Source organism: Passer domesticus, chromosome 3, assembly GCF_036417665.1.
Source record: "Passer domesticus isolate bPasDom1 chromosome 3, bPasDom1.hap1, whole genome shotgun sequence".
In the NCBI taxonomy this organism is placed as follows: domain Eukaryota; kingdom Metazoa; phylum Chordata; class Aves; order Passeriformes; family Passeridae; genus Passer; species Passer domesticus.
The window spans coordinates 103462486-103476728 of NC_087476.1; the positions used below are offsets into that span (position 1 = coordinate 103462486).

Here is a 14243-nt window from a genome sequence, read left to right on the forward strand (position 1 = left end):
TCGCGCTCAGCCTTCGCTCCCTGCCGCTGGGCCAGAGCCGGCGGCGCCCTTGGATACGCCCCTGGATACGAGGGAAGGAAGGAAACGTCCTAAAGCACGCCCATGGCCGGGGTTCCTCGCCTCTCCGGTGCTTCGCGGGTGCATTTGGAGAGATCGGGTGGCAGCGGCCTGCCACGGGTTCCTGCTGTCATCCAAAGCAGTACTCTTACATCCTTCCTTGAATCCAGCATTCATTAGATAGCTCAGCTCACTGCCTTGGCGCAGAAAACCGCGGTTTTGTTGTCACTGTTCTGCCAGGTTGCTGGGTTGAATCAGCTCAAGGCAAAGCCCTTTGTGAGAAAAAAGGCAGGAGCGGCGTGGCCGGGAGCTGAAGGAGAAAAGTGACTGATTTGGCTCATCTTACGGAATTGCATCGCTAATTGCAATTGTTGTAGGAGAAAGGGTGCAAGAGATACAAATTAAGAAAGGAAAGACAACACCTTGTATCCTATACCTGTACCAGAGGCACACTATCAGATCTCAGGACTAGTTAAGAGAGCAGCATATATTTGTAGTATATGCTCCTGTTTCTAGTGTAGATCCGAATGATTGAATTATCATGGTGTGCCTCTGTGTAAGTTGTCCCTTAACAAGAAAAATTCAGCTCAGAGTGGTGTGTCCTTCAAGTCTTAAAAACAAAACAAAACAAAACAAAAAACCCACCCCAAAATAAAACAACCCAAAGAGAAAGGGAAGCAGTAGAACAAATGCTCAGAAGCAGAAAAACCACAAATGAAAAGTAAAGGTAGAAACAAAGAAGGTGGAGAAAGTCTCTGTAAAATTTTAAATGCCAAGAGAGCTTGTTTCTGTTACCAAGGTGGTCATGACCTGGATTCCTACCTCCTGAATTTACATGTGTCACCAGGGTACACAGCTATAGGTTTTCTGTAACATCTCTGGGGAAAAAGGCCCCTTGAAAAGGGAACAACTCTTCAAGTTCAGTGTCAGTAACTGTCCAACTGCTTCAGTCTGTAGACTTCAGTCTTGCCCTTTATGTGCCTAGGGTATACTGACCTCTGCCACTTGCAAGACATCCTTGTCATGGAAATTATTTGAGGCACGTATTGGATTGCGTTATATGGGAGGCCAGCCCATGTGATACTCATTATCTCTTTGGTAGTAAAAAGGGTGACTTTATTTACAACCTTTGGCAAAATGTCCTGCAATCTATTTTGAACTGAAACAGGAGGACGAGCAGAATATCACGAATCTGTGGCGACTTCCCTGCTTATCTTGGCTGCCTTCTCCTCTAGAGTTGTACTGAACAGCAGTCTGGTGCAGCAAACAAGCTTGGCCACTATTTATAAACAAACACGGGTTTCTCAATGCATTTTTGCTTATCTGCATCTTTCTTTCCTTTTTTTTTAAATATTTTAATTGCTCTGAGGCAATGGTCATCTTTATCTGTGATGGTTCTAAGACCACAATCACTGTTCAGCTGTAATGCATAATAAAAATTAGTTCAAACTGAGCTAGAAACAGCATCATTTTAGGCACTTTAGTTAACCAGTCAAATTACTACTTAACCCCTACTTTATTTACTAATATCTACTTCTAAATACCTTGTGAAGGTAAAAAACTTAGTGCACTAAGCAGATATTTTCATCATGTTTCACTTTCTAATATATGGAAAAAGGTAGTACATGGAGAGTTATTATTTAAGAAAATAACATAACTGATTTGTTGTATAAGCTGAGCCAGCCAGTCATAGTAACACTTCTACAATCTTACCCATCAGGACCACTGTCCCAATTCATTTGAAGAGTCCAGCTTCAGTGGTAATAGTTTTGGACCCTGTAATTATTGTAGTTCTGTGTATATCAGATAGACACATTGTCCAGCTTGGCTATTTCAGACAGGCAAGGTAAAAAAATGCAAGTTCTTAAACAGTTTAATTTGTAAAAAGGCATATCCTTCTTTATGCCAAAAAAAAAAAAAAAATCAGAAGAATTCACTTTTCTCTTAAATTCAAAGAATATTGACCAGGACTAGGACTCTAATAAGAAGCAGAACTTTTTATCAGAGCACAACAGTGTTGTAGAAAAGCCTTTGAAGTCCCTGGCAAGGCACATGCACTGTTTTGGCGGTCACACTAGAGTGAATGTGCATACGTAATTCTGGAGGGAACATCTGACATTTCGGAAGTGCATTCGTGCTTGGATTGTGGCAGCCAGGGCTGCAGACCTGCTGTCATGCCAGGGCTCCCCAGGCCCTGCACCTTCCCTGTGTGAGGCCCTCTGGGCCATTTTGGCTTTCTCATTTGGAGCAGCAGTAGCAGCACAGAGCAGAGCTGGCTGGAAATTTCTGACAGCAAATTTCTCCACTGGGAAATAAAAAAACCCCAACTGTAATTGACAGGTTTCTGAGCAGCACATTGGCTCTGAGAGAAGCCAGGCAGGATCCCAAGCTGCCTGCTTCCCCTGCAGGCTTACTTGGCTTTCTCTCTCGGCAGCTCACGTGCTTTCTGCGCTTCTTGACAGCTCAGTAGGGAAAGTGAGGGAGCCTGTGAACCTGAGAGGTGGGAGTATGTTCAAGTTCCCATGGCCACTTTGGATGGGTAGTCTTTTCTAGAAATGTGGGAGACAAATTCTGGTTCTCCAGGGCTCTGCTCCAATGAAGCAGACAGCAGTTGGTCTCCTATTCCAGAGCACCTCAGGCAATGCCAGCAGCCAAAAGACCATCCATCCTTCTCCAACCCAGAAGAAGCAGCAGGGATGAGGTGCTATAAAGAAATAAAGGCATCCTCTCTTCCTTTTCTGAGATGCACTGGCAGAAGGGACCCATTGACTTTTAATCATTTCATCAGCTACATGGGACTACTGTGCTTTTCCACTCCTGACACATAACATTTTTCATGGGGATATAGTTAAGGGCATTAAACCTCCACCAGGGAGTGAGGGGAAGAAACACAGAGAGTGATTCATAGTTCCAAATTACTGTTCTCAGGCTGAGAAAGGCATTAGTGCATTCTGGCTGCTGGCTCAGCTATGCTTACATTCTGTTTGAAACTCTTCTTTAAAACTGCTGGGCATCTACAGGTTATTTCAGCAAGCAGTGAAATATAGCACATATATTTCCTTTACCATAAATGCAACACAACAGATTAGCCAGACAACACAGGGTGATTCTGCTTCTCTTCAGCAGAGGTTAGGAGCTGCTCTACAGGGAATTTAACTTAAGCACAGGAACACCCGCTCTCACGTAGCCTTCAGAACAGCTCAAACCCTAAAGTCTTTTTTCAGGCCCTGATGAAACAAACTGAACAAGCATAAATCAAACTAACATCATGGCTTTGCTGAATTCATATCCCAAGTCTTGCTCAAGTAACCTATTCAGGAAAGTTAAAACTGGGCTTTAACTTTCAATTTGCTGTTTCAAATTAGATTCCTTACACCTGTAAATGAAGCATATAACAATTTTTTTCTTCTCTTAACTTTAAGTTGTCTTCATTTTTTCACAGTCATCTGTAATTTATTTTCCCAGTTTAGAGGTATTTGTTGGAGAAAATAGACAGATATCTTGTAAGATATCTGATCAAGAAGTGGAATTAAACTTGTCATGACTAAGCAACTTGACAGAAAATAGTGAAAATCACATAAATCTTTCACTGGTTCCATTTTATTTTGTAAGAAGAGAGGTGAATGTTTTTAAAAATATGTTTTCTGTACACAGCAACAAGAGGTTTTACTTGTATTTTCTTTATAAGCAAGTCCAAGCTTCTGGCTAAAGTCCAGCAGACATTTTTCTTTGTCCATTAAGGCAATCTCCTACACAGTTTACCAGGGGAGGATGAAATTCCTCAAGCTGCGTTATAAACATTCATCAATGAAATTGTGTTCCTAGTAACAAGAAGAGCAGACAAAATTTAAGACAGTGCTACACTGAGTGTGCTTTACAGATGGAGACTATAGAATCAAGAGTGAACCAGTAAAGCCAAAGACCAAGTAAGCCACTGTGAAAAGATTAAACAAGACAATTTTCCATCACAGAGACATTTGACGTTCAGGGAAAGTAGGAAAACCTGGTTCTGTCGCTCCAAATATAAGACAAAGGAATATTTAGATGCCAAAGGAAATAGTCTGAGAAAGGATCTTTTTTGCTCTGTTGAAAACCCTTGATCCTTCCCTGTAGCAGTACTTTACAGACACAGCCTACAAGTAATTTAAAGTCACACAGCCTGTAATTTCTTCTGGATGAACATTTTGAGAATTCTATGGAATGTTCCTATTGTTCCTCTGTCTTTGTATTGCTCAAGTTCATTCCTGTTGAATAAAGTCTCTAGAGATTACAGCTGGAACGAGGGTCCTGTTGAGACCATGACACGCAATGGGCAGCATTGATTTTAACTTGGTAGTTCAGCATGGGACAGAAAACAGGCAGTGTTGACAGCAGTGCCTGCAAGCTGCTAGTCAGGGAGACTTTTTATCAGTTCACCTTCCTGTCTTCCTTTTAAGCTGCAATTTACCCCCTCCTCTGCCAGCCTCCCTAATTAGTGCAGAGGATTTGTTTGTGTATAGCCCTAATAAATCGTAATCACCTTCAATGTAGCGCTTCCCCAGGCTCTGACCTTTTGCTCTCTGACCACGTCCATGCCAAGTTCTGGGTGGGAGGATTGGGCAAGGATTTCCTATGTACTGCCATCACCAGCAGCAGGGAACCCAGACTTCCCTTCCTCATTTAGGCCTGTGCTAAAGGCTACCACCATTAATGAATTATTTCCTTTATGAAAGCATTTCACAAAATTAGATAAGCATAAAGCCAGAAAGTGACCTGAACAAATTACTGCAGAACTTCTAAAGCAGTTTAACAGAAAATGAAAACTTCTCAGGGTCTTATATTTTGTGACAAAACCTATCTAACTTCATGAAAGGCATATTGTTCCAGAAAAATAATAATTTATAGGAGACTCTGGAAAGGTTTCTTAAAATGCTGATGGCAAGAGGCTGATGAGGTGGAATTTTCTGGGCACACTGTGAGAATATCAATACCAGCCTTTCTACTGCTGCAGGCTGGATCTGGTTTTCAAAGAGTTACATTTTTTGCAGCATTGCTCACAGGTTTCTGGTGTGTGAGTCTAGTTAATCTGGGAGCCCCATTGGGCTGTAACTTATGCAGAAGGCTGCACTGAGTCCTGGCAAGTGCAGGCCTCTGGAATTTAGCAGTGCAAGAGAAGGAAACATGCCAAACCATCTACCTGAACTGCTACTCCCTCAACACATTCCTCTGTGGTGTTTCTTGGCTGGGTGTTTGATCCCTCAGCTCTAGGACTGAAAAAACCCTAGTGCTTGAAGTTATATTTCTCACAATCCTTTACATAGCATATGTAAAAATAGCAAAAATATCCTAGTATACTATCAAACAAAAAAATACTGAAAAAATTCCAAACCAAAAAAATCCTGAGAAATAATTGTATTTTTCTAATATCATTATTTCTTTTTGGTTAATAGTCAAGAGTAGCAGATGGGTGCTCATAAATTAAGATTCAAATATGTGAAAATCAGAAGTGCATCTTTAGATATTTAGGTTTCCTATTTGTTTTTAGTAAGATACTGCAAAATTAAAACTTTGAATAGTTGATGACTATTAAAATATTCATTGTTAGAGAAAGGTTTTTAGACTAATACTACAAATCCAGACCCACAAATTTATCCTGTTCTGTCATTATCACACACAATTCTTTCTTCATTGTGGATGATTTGGTCAAAATCCCATCAACTGCATCCCCTCCTCTCTTCCCCAGAGGATGCCTATTTATATGGCTGTTTAAAGCAGATACACAACTGGTGTGAAATTGTGGTCCTATAGAAACAGAGAAGCTTAGCAGAGGAAAAGACCCAACATACACCTAGCAAAGTATTATAGAGCTTACTTAATTTGTGTTTCCATATTTTACATATGTAGATGACTACAATCTTTGCTACAGAGAGTGGAGAGGCTTCTGTGTTTGTCACAAGAAAACAGTGTGGGTTAGATGGAAATGAAAGTCATTCATGTCAGCCAATGGGAAAAAGCAGGGCAGATTTCCTGGAAATTATGAAACTAATAGTTTTGTAAATTGAGTATTTCAGATTCAAAGTGTATGGAATTGTTGCAGATTTGTAATTCTTTTGGTGACTGTCACAAACATGGAAGGCTATTTCCAGCAGGAGTAGTGTTTAACAGCATGTTTCAAGAGGGCAGCAGTCTCAGCACAGTGGCTGTGTGCACAACATGCTGCTGTATCTGTTCCACACAACATACAAGCACCCACTCAGCAAGGAGAGACAAGATTTTGGAAGTAGTTTTGCCCTATGTATTTGTGGGCTCTTTCTGTTTGTGTTGATAAGATAAATTAAAGCAAGAATTCCTATTACTGTTCAAGCAATGATTGCCACTGGTACCTTCTACACCACAGACTTACATCAAGATAGTCTCACATGTAGAAAATTGAAGTTTTTTGTTGTTCTTTTCCATAAAGTAGATAGTCCTTCCAAATGTCCTGGGTCCAAATGACCATAATATGTCATAACATTTGGGTCACAGTTCCCTATTTCATGGTACTATTGGATGTCAGAGTCCTTAGATTCATGTCCAACTGAAAGGAGTCCTTTCAGTGCCTTCAGCAAGCCATGATCTGACCTTGGCTTGCTTAGCACATTGTTTTGGGAAGTCATTTACTCTCCTAGACTTCACCCTCTCTTCATTCTAGAAAGTTTATTAATTTATAGGTCTTTAGGAACTCAACTATTGTCTTAGTTAGATTTTGGAGATTTTTGTTGTTTGTTTTAGATCTTGGCATTGGAATATGAGTTGTTCGTAGACTAAGATGACCCTCATGTTTATAGGCCTCTGGAGGAAATAGAATCACAAGTCTTCAATAAAATCTAATCAGCATTTTAAATAACTCACAGATATGAGAGTTTAACTAAACAGAGAAAATACCCCAGTGTCCCACCCCACAGGGTCTTATCATGGTCAACTTGGCTTCTGTACTACAAAAACATCCTCAGTTCTTCAAATATGCCAATAAACTTCCCCTGAGAGGCAGACTTCAGCAAATAAAGCCCTCCCTTCATGCTACATGACCAACATTTTCTTGATAGACTTCAGATGAAAGAGTCAAAAATTTCTCCACTGACCTAACAAGCTGCCAGAGGAGCTTAAACTGCTGGAAGTATGGGAAAGCAGAGCAGTTTAAACCAGAAAAATAGGATTTGGGACAAGGTGATGTCACAGCCCAGCATCCAACAGGAAAACATTCAAACTCTGGAATCCTTCTAGCAGCCAAGCAGTTCTGTGCTAACATGGATGTCACAGGGGAGTTTTTTTAATAGATTTGATATACTGAGCCAAACTGAGGTCTTCAGAGAGTTATGGGAGAAGTGGAATATGCACATCTGGGAACCAAACCAAACCTGCTCTGATACTTTAATTGCACAAGGTTTTCACTTGCTATCACCTATAAAGGAGCTTGTACAGTGTTTTAATTATTTTTAAAAGTTCACACTGATTCTCCAGACAGTTGAATTATACATGGATATATACAGAATAAAAGTCTTCATTGATGGATATCAGATGATAACATTAATAGCCAGAATAAAAAAAAAAAAGAAAAAAATATCCTATAGTATATTTTTTACTATAGGGTCCCTATAGTAACATTATTTTTCTTTGAATTAAAGTAAGCTAGAGAAAATAGCATGTTACTAGCCCCTCCTTCTGAGTTGGTAAAAAGGTGATTGAATACATCCAGAGTGTAATGATGTTCAAATGGGATACTGGGAAACAGAACTGGTCAGGAATGAGCAATTAGTATGAAGGAAGGAAACATAAAAATGAGGTTAGAAACATAGAGAACATTTTCAAAATGGCATTTGTTTTCTCTTAAAAAATAAACTTGCAAAAAAGATATTTTCTTTTTTAAGACAATGTATTTGGAATTGCCTAATAAAGCAATAGTTCAGTCTAAGAACAGCAGAGATTAAATTTCCAGTAAAGGTGTAATAGCAAATGCCTAACTGCTATTAGATGCTAAAAAATATAAATGCCTTACAATAAGCAAACTAATTAAAGCTTTAGGGGAAAGAGAACTCTGGGGACCCTCTCAAGACTCAGAGAACTTCTGAGGTAGAACTGTGTTGTGCCCAGCCATCTCTTCTTTCCCCTCATATGCTGTGCTGGCCATGACACAAGTGCCATTCTGCCATAATTTCTTGTTCATAAATCATCAAAAATTATTTTAAAATAATATAAATTTCTCCTTTGGTTTAAAACTGCAGAAATATTTAGAACTGCAGATATGTTTGCTACTTATCTCCACAGAAGTGATTTGAGAAATTAGTGAGCATATGCCCTATGGCATTTGGCTTTCAAATGTAAGTCCTTTTACTCAGTCGTTGAATGTCCTAATCAACCTAAGTCTTTATCTAGTTCTATGAAAATTTCTAATTCTAAATAAAATCCAAGGGATGTCTGTACAACTTATTAATGGTCATTACATTTACAAAGATGCTGAATTATGGAAGACCTCAGGATTTGTGTTATTCTGCATGTGTTAGTTAGGGCCTGTACTCTGTGTCCCTGGACTTGCTGAATCTCTGTGTACCCAAACCAAAGTGCTGCACCATCTTGTGGGCTCCTTCTTCAGCCTAAGGCTGACTTAGTACTCAGGTCTGGACCACAGCCCAGGCAGGCAGCACTTGCCTGGAAACCCAGACTGAGTCAGTTCAGCCACCAGGCAAATCTGAGTCCCTCATACATCGTGCAAAAATGCTCAGTTAGCAGAATTTAGTGGTAGCTTATTTAGGTGGCAATTTTTAGCAGAAGTCTTTCTAACTTGCTACTTTGCGGGTGGGGGATCTGGTGTTGACAGATGGAAAATAATCCAACAAATTCAGAACAAAAAAATATAATGCATGGTTTCTTCTGGTGCTGGCTTTTACAAACCAGAGCCAAAGACTGCCACAGTGATGAGAAATATGGGTCAGGAAAATACATCTAGAGTAGGATATTTAAGGGCTAGCTGGAGTTTGAATGTTCTCCATGTTACTGTGTAAGCACTGGGGGAGCTCACACTCAATGGAGGCCAGTGGCAGAGCTCCATAAATCTGTCTCTAAAGGTTGTGCTGGGATACAGCTGCCTGGGCTTGTGGCAAGGTCTTCCTTGCAGAAATCACCAAGACTTGTAGCAGTCTGGGGTTTTTTACTAACAGCACAATCTCTCTTTGAGTAATGCAGGAAAATTTCAGTTTCCTACTCTGCATTTAGCAAACCATGGGAGGATCAGGCCCCAGAGGGGCTGAGGCACCCACCTGTCACTTCAGCTACCTGAATTCAGCCCTCAAGTCTCCAAGCAGCTTTTCCAACACACCTGCCTAGGGAGACAATGGAGCTGTCTGCTTGCCTAAATTACTGCCTCTCAGCATGTCATAACTACTGAAGTGTGGGTATGTCCATGCTGTTACCTGTTTAAGCCCTTCTTAAACAAGCTATTAGCAGATCTACATTGCCTGCAGGTCTGCTTCTCTATGCATTTTCTGTTCATGCTTTCACAGGGTCTGACACACCGTGTTCCTGGCAGAGGTGTTTCCTCATGATTCATCCAGCAAGTGAAACCTGTGGAAAACACAAGACTCTGCCCCCCACCTTTCCCAAAAGGGACATTCAGTATATGTGGAAGAAACAATAACACTACTCTCTTCTCATGAAAAGGGTCTGGCATGGTTTTAGGACCTCTGTTGAGGATAGGGCCCATACTGATGAATATTGAGAGGTAAATGCATGCAGCCAACAGAGTAAAGTCTCACGTGCCCCAGAGCCTTGCTCTGTCTCCCAGCACATTTCATTGGCTTCACAATCAACATTTCAGCTTCCAGAAAACCCAAGGACTTCATACACAGTGTCAGAAAAGGTATCCAGGTACTAAAAGGGAGTAGTGGATCCCCTCTGCTGTTAGTGCAGGACATGAGAGAAAATGTGGTCAGGGAGAGCTGGGTGCACACAGAGCACCACCCCTGACAGCCTGAGTTAGAAATCTGAAATGCATGCTTTGCAAGAGACTGGTTTCCTTCCTGAAACATTGGAATAAAGGCCTCCTTAGCAAAAGATTGTGTTTTATGCAGGTACATTTCTCAGGCTGTGGTGCGTACACCATAATAAGGTAATGCAGCTTTTTGTGTGTACATGTGTGTGACAATTCCCTCAGTGCACAGTGGCCAAGCCTTAAAAAAGACCTGTAGCAATTCTTTTAACCCAGGTGAAATTGTGAAAGTGTTAATAGAAAATTTCCCTGCATTTTTCCCGGGGAGGAACAGACAGAGGTAGCATATCACAAATTTTCTATCTGGAAAGAAAATATTCCTTCTTTTCCAAATCAAAATCAGGAATTTCTTTTCCCCTCTTTTATTTTCTTTAGGAACAGGCTCATGCAAAGAAGTTCGTGAGATATTTGGGGTTTGGAGGCTGCTTCAGGCCCATTATGGGGCCTCTTGAGAGGAGTTTCTCTTAAGCATCTCATAAAAATCTTGTCAAGTTTTTGGTATGTGGGTGAGTTTCCTGTCTCAGCTGAGTTCCTCTCTTTTCTCTTCTCCATTCTGGGTTTCTGGCATATAACCTAAAAAGGTGCTGTTTGCTTTACTTTTTTAATGGTCTGCATCATGTGTGACATGAGTGTGCACAGCACTCAGGAGTAAACTGCAAATTAGGTGCCCTCAGGTAGTTGTTTGTGCAAATACTGAGGACATTCAGACCTGGAGAATATTTTTCATGCTGAAGACAGATGTATGTTTCTGGGAAGATTGGCCATTTATCTTTTCCAAACTACTGATAATAGTTTAACCTATGTTTACTGAGCCACTGTCCCACAAACTACTTGTAGGTTAGTATATGTACTGTCCATACAGTCTGGACTATCTGGATGGAAGGAACCCTGGCCTTGCCCATGGGTGTTATATGACTTGATGTGTTTGTGATGTTGGGTTAACCTTCAAAGAAACTGGACTAAAATCTTGGAATTGTTTTCATTACAGCCTTCACCTGGACTGACATCACAGTCACACATAATAAACAAGAACCTCACCCACTAAATCCGTTCAGGCTTTATGTTTTAATGAAGTTTTGAGTTTATGCACTAGTTTTGGTGAAAATCTACTTTGAAAAAAATTACACAGTAAGTGCCTTTATGTTTGTGGTTTTTCCCCTTCCCTTGATCATATTTTATTTTGTTCTGTTTTCTTTACTCATTTTGCCAAAACTAACTTACGCAGACTTTTGTTTGTTTTATACCAGGTTTCTACTTCTAATGTGATTTTAAAGGTTTTTAAATTTGAGCTCAAGAATAAATGTCTCAAGTTTTCAGAGCCAGAGTAATTTGCTTTAGTGAGATGGTGTATTGCACCTGTATCAGCTTAGTGGCACAAAAATATCTGTCAGGAATTTTTCATTACAGTTTTTTAATTTTATTTTGATTCAGATAGCAGAATGAGAGCCTAGCCAAGAACTTAAAAGACCAATTAAGCTTTAAATAGTTTTACTAATAATACTGAGAAGAAATGGACTGCATAAAGAACTTGCTTGCTGTGCACTTGGCCAGTGTGAGTGCTCAACCATTATTACCAATAATCCTTCATACTTGTGATCAACAAAAAAACCGAGTGTCAGAAGTTTTATCTGAATCAGGCATGGGTTCAAACTATGACCTGAAGAAAAATGTGGCACTTTATTAAAGCTGTAGATCTGGCTCATATGTCTGGGAATCATAATTTACTAGCATTTTAAATCACAGACATATTTGGTGATGCATGCTGATATCCTTATGTTTTCTGAACATGAACCTTGTGCAGTATTTTGGGTGCTCAGAGTCAGAGATGTCCTGCTCACCACACTTGGTATTTCTATTCACCACCTAAGCATGGTCTCATGTAGGCAAAACTTGTGGTTTCTCCTGTTCCTGCCACTTTAGCAGGGATTAGTCCTTTTAATACACAAATTAAGTGAAATCAGTTTAATTACATTTTATTTTCCCAGTCTGACTGAGCCCTTTGCCTAATTAAATGATTTGACATGTAGGCAGGGCTGTCCATTCTGAATCTCTTATTTCTCCCCACATGCTGCTCTGCCAAATCTTTTACTTGTATTGGGAAGGCAAAACCAGACAACAGAGACTGCAATGGTGTGAAAAACTAATGAACAGGGTCTGTATTTGACAGCTTAAATGAGCTGACGGCAGTGAACACCTAAATTACCTTCTGATGCCAGTCAAAGGCATGTCTGAAGCTGGGGCATTTGCAGGGAAGATGGAAGCCTATAAAATGTGCTCACAGCCTGTCAGAGCCAGGCTTCTGGCACAGCAGTGAAGCAATTAATTCATCCTGACCATGAGCAAAGCAAGCACATGTGTCTCCCTGATGGAGTAATATAGCTATAGGCACAGCCTGCTGCTAAAGCTGCAAATACCTTGGTCTCTGATGGGGTGCTGTCTCACTCCCATCTTTAAGCTACCCCATGGGAAGGTCATGAATGTTGTGGGTGTCAGCCCTGGTTAGTCTCTTTTCTCCAGACCTCCAAGGTGCTATTTTCTGGCACAAGGACCCAAAAGAGACCAGGGAAATGGATATGCTTCAGCCTATCCTCCTGCCATCCTTATGTTGGATAGTACTTTCCAAAGAGCTGCTTGAGGAATATCGAAGTAATTATGCCATGATTGGTAGGCATTGGATGATCAGCTGAAGCCAATTGGGAGGAAAAGTGAGAGAAGCAGGTGATGACCAGAGCGAATGAGAAATCACTCATGCCACACCCAAGCAGCTTAGCATCCATTTGGGCTGGACACAACCCTGTATTCATTCAGGAGAGGTAAGAGGACTGAGGCACACACTAGGAGCCAGCCATATCTCCACAGCCACTGTGCCAGCATGTAAACCCTCTCCAAACAGCCTGCTGAGACTCCACCTGCACTTCTTTTCTCTCATTCCAGAAGCCATGATTTGCCTCACCCACTGCCTCCTGGTTCAGCCATCTGTGGTGTCTGGTGGAGGAAGGCCCAGAGTGCTCCTTCAACTGCTGAGCCCCTTCTGATGTCAGCTGCCCAGTCACCTGTACTTCCAGAGCACTGTTCAGCAGCATCTCCTTGCTTTTTGGGTGTGTTCAGAAGTGAAGCAGCCAGAGGTGCTCTGCAAAATGTTCCCCTTCTTGTCTTTCACTGTGAATTGACACTCATTTATCTTCAACCTGCCATTGTTGTGGTGGGTTTTTATTTAATTTTACACCATCACGAAGCAGTTAACACTGGGAGGGACCTCTCATGATCATCAAGGCCAAAGCCCTCCGTCCTCCTTTGCTCAAAGCAGGGTCAGCTAAAGTAGGTTGCTCAGTCACTTTCTGAATACCAGCACAGATGGAGACTCCACAACCACTCTGAAAAACCTGTGCCAGAGTATGATCACCTCTACAGCAATATTTTTTCTTTTGTTTAAATGGATTTTCTTATATTTTAGTGTCTGCACATTGCTTCTTGTCTTTTCAACGGGTACCACCACAATGCCTGCTTGTGGCCTAAGTACCTTAGTATCCCCATTTCCTTTTTTAGAATTTCTTAAATTTCTTGTTGTCTGATTTCTTCAGCATCTCAAAGTTTCCCAGAATGACACCCACGTCAACCACTCCTCCTTGTATTGTACAAACTTGCTGATGGTGCAGTCTGCTTTGTTATCTAGATCATTAATGAAGAACAGTCACATGTTTCAAATGTTTTTATCCACTGGAAGCTCATTTTCTCCTTTGAGCTTTCTATTTATGAATATCCTAGTTGCAGAAAGTATATCCAAATGATTCTTCATTATTCACCTGTGTGTTTTATGTGGAACATGAACCCATGAAATTAAGTGAATCATATACCAATCAAATTTGTAACAGAATATTTCCAAGAAAGTAGTCTTGTTTTCAGAATTATCCTCATGGAAAAAAACATCCAGAGGAACACTTGGACTTATTTTTAACTAAAGTTTCTCCACAGAAACAGTCTGTTTTCTAAAGAGGTTTTTGTGGCTAAAGCACAGAACAAACATATGAAAAAAGAACAGAGAATGCATTAGAGGATACTCCCTAGCCCTGAAGTAAGACCTAGAAATGCTGGAAATAGGGTGTTCCTGCACAAAGAAATGCATGCTTATGTGTGTATATATATCTATACCTATATATATATATATCCACATATATATAAAAAATGT

General features: G+C 40.6%; 2 long non-coding RNA genes across 2 annotated transcripts; both read left to right on the forward strand.

Moving 5' to 3' along the window:
* The first annotated feature begins 53 nt into the window (after positions 1-53).
* Positions 54-1944, forward strand: LOC135297340 (uncharacterized). Its single transcript, XR_010359354.1, has 2 exons — positions 54-482; positions 644-1944. It is a non-coding gene; the product is annotated as an uncharacterized LOC135297340 (long non-coding RNA).
* A 10564-nt stretch (positions 1945-12508) lies between these two features.
* LOC135298219 (uncharacterized) lies at positions 12509-13998 on the forward strand. Its single transcript, XR_010360231.1, has 2 exons — positions 12509-12870; positions 12992-13998. It is a non-coding gene; the product is annotated as an uncharacterized LOC135298219 (long non-coding RNA).
* Positions 13999-14243: the final 245 nt, after the last annotated feature.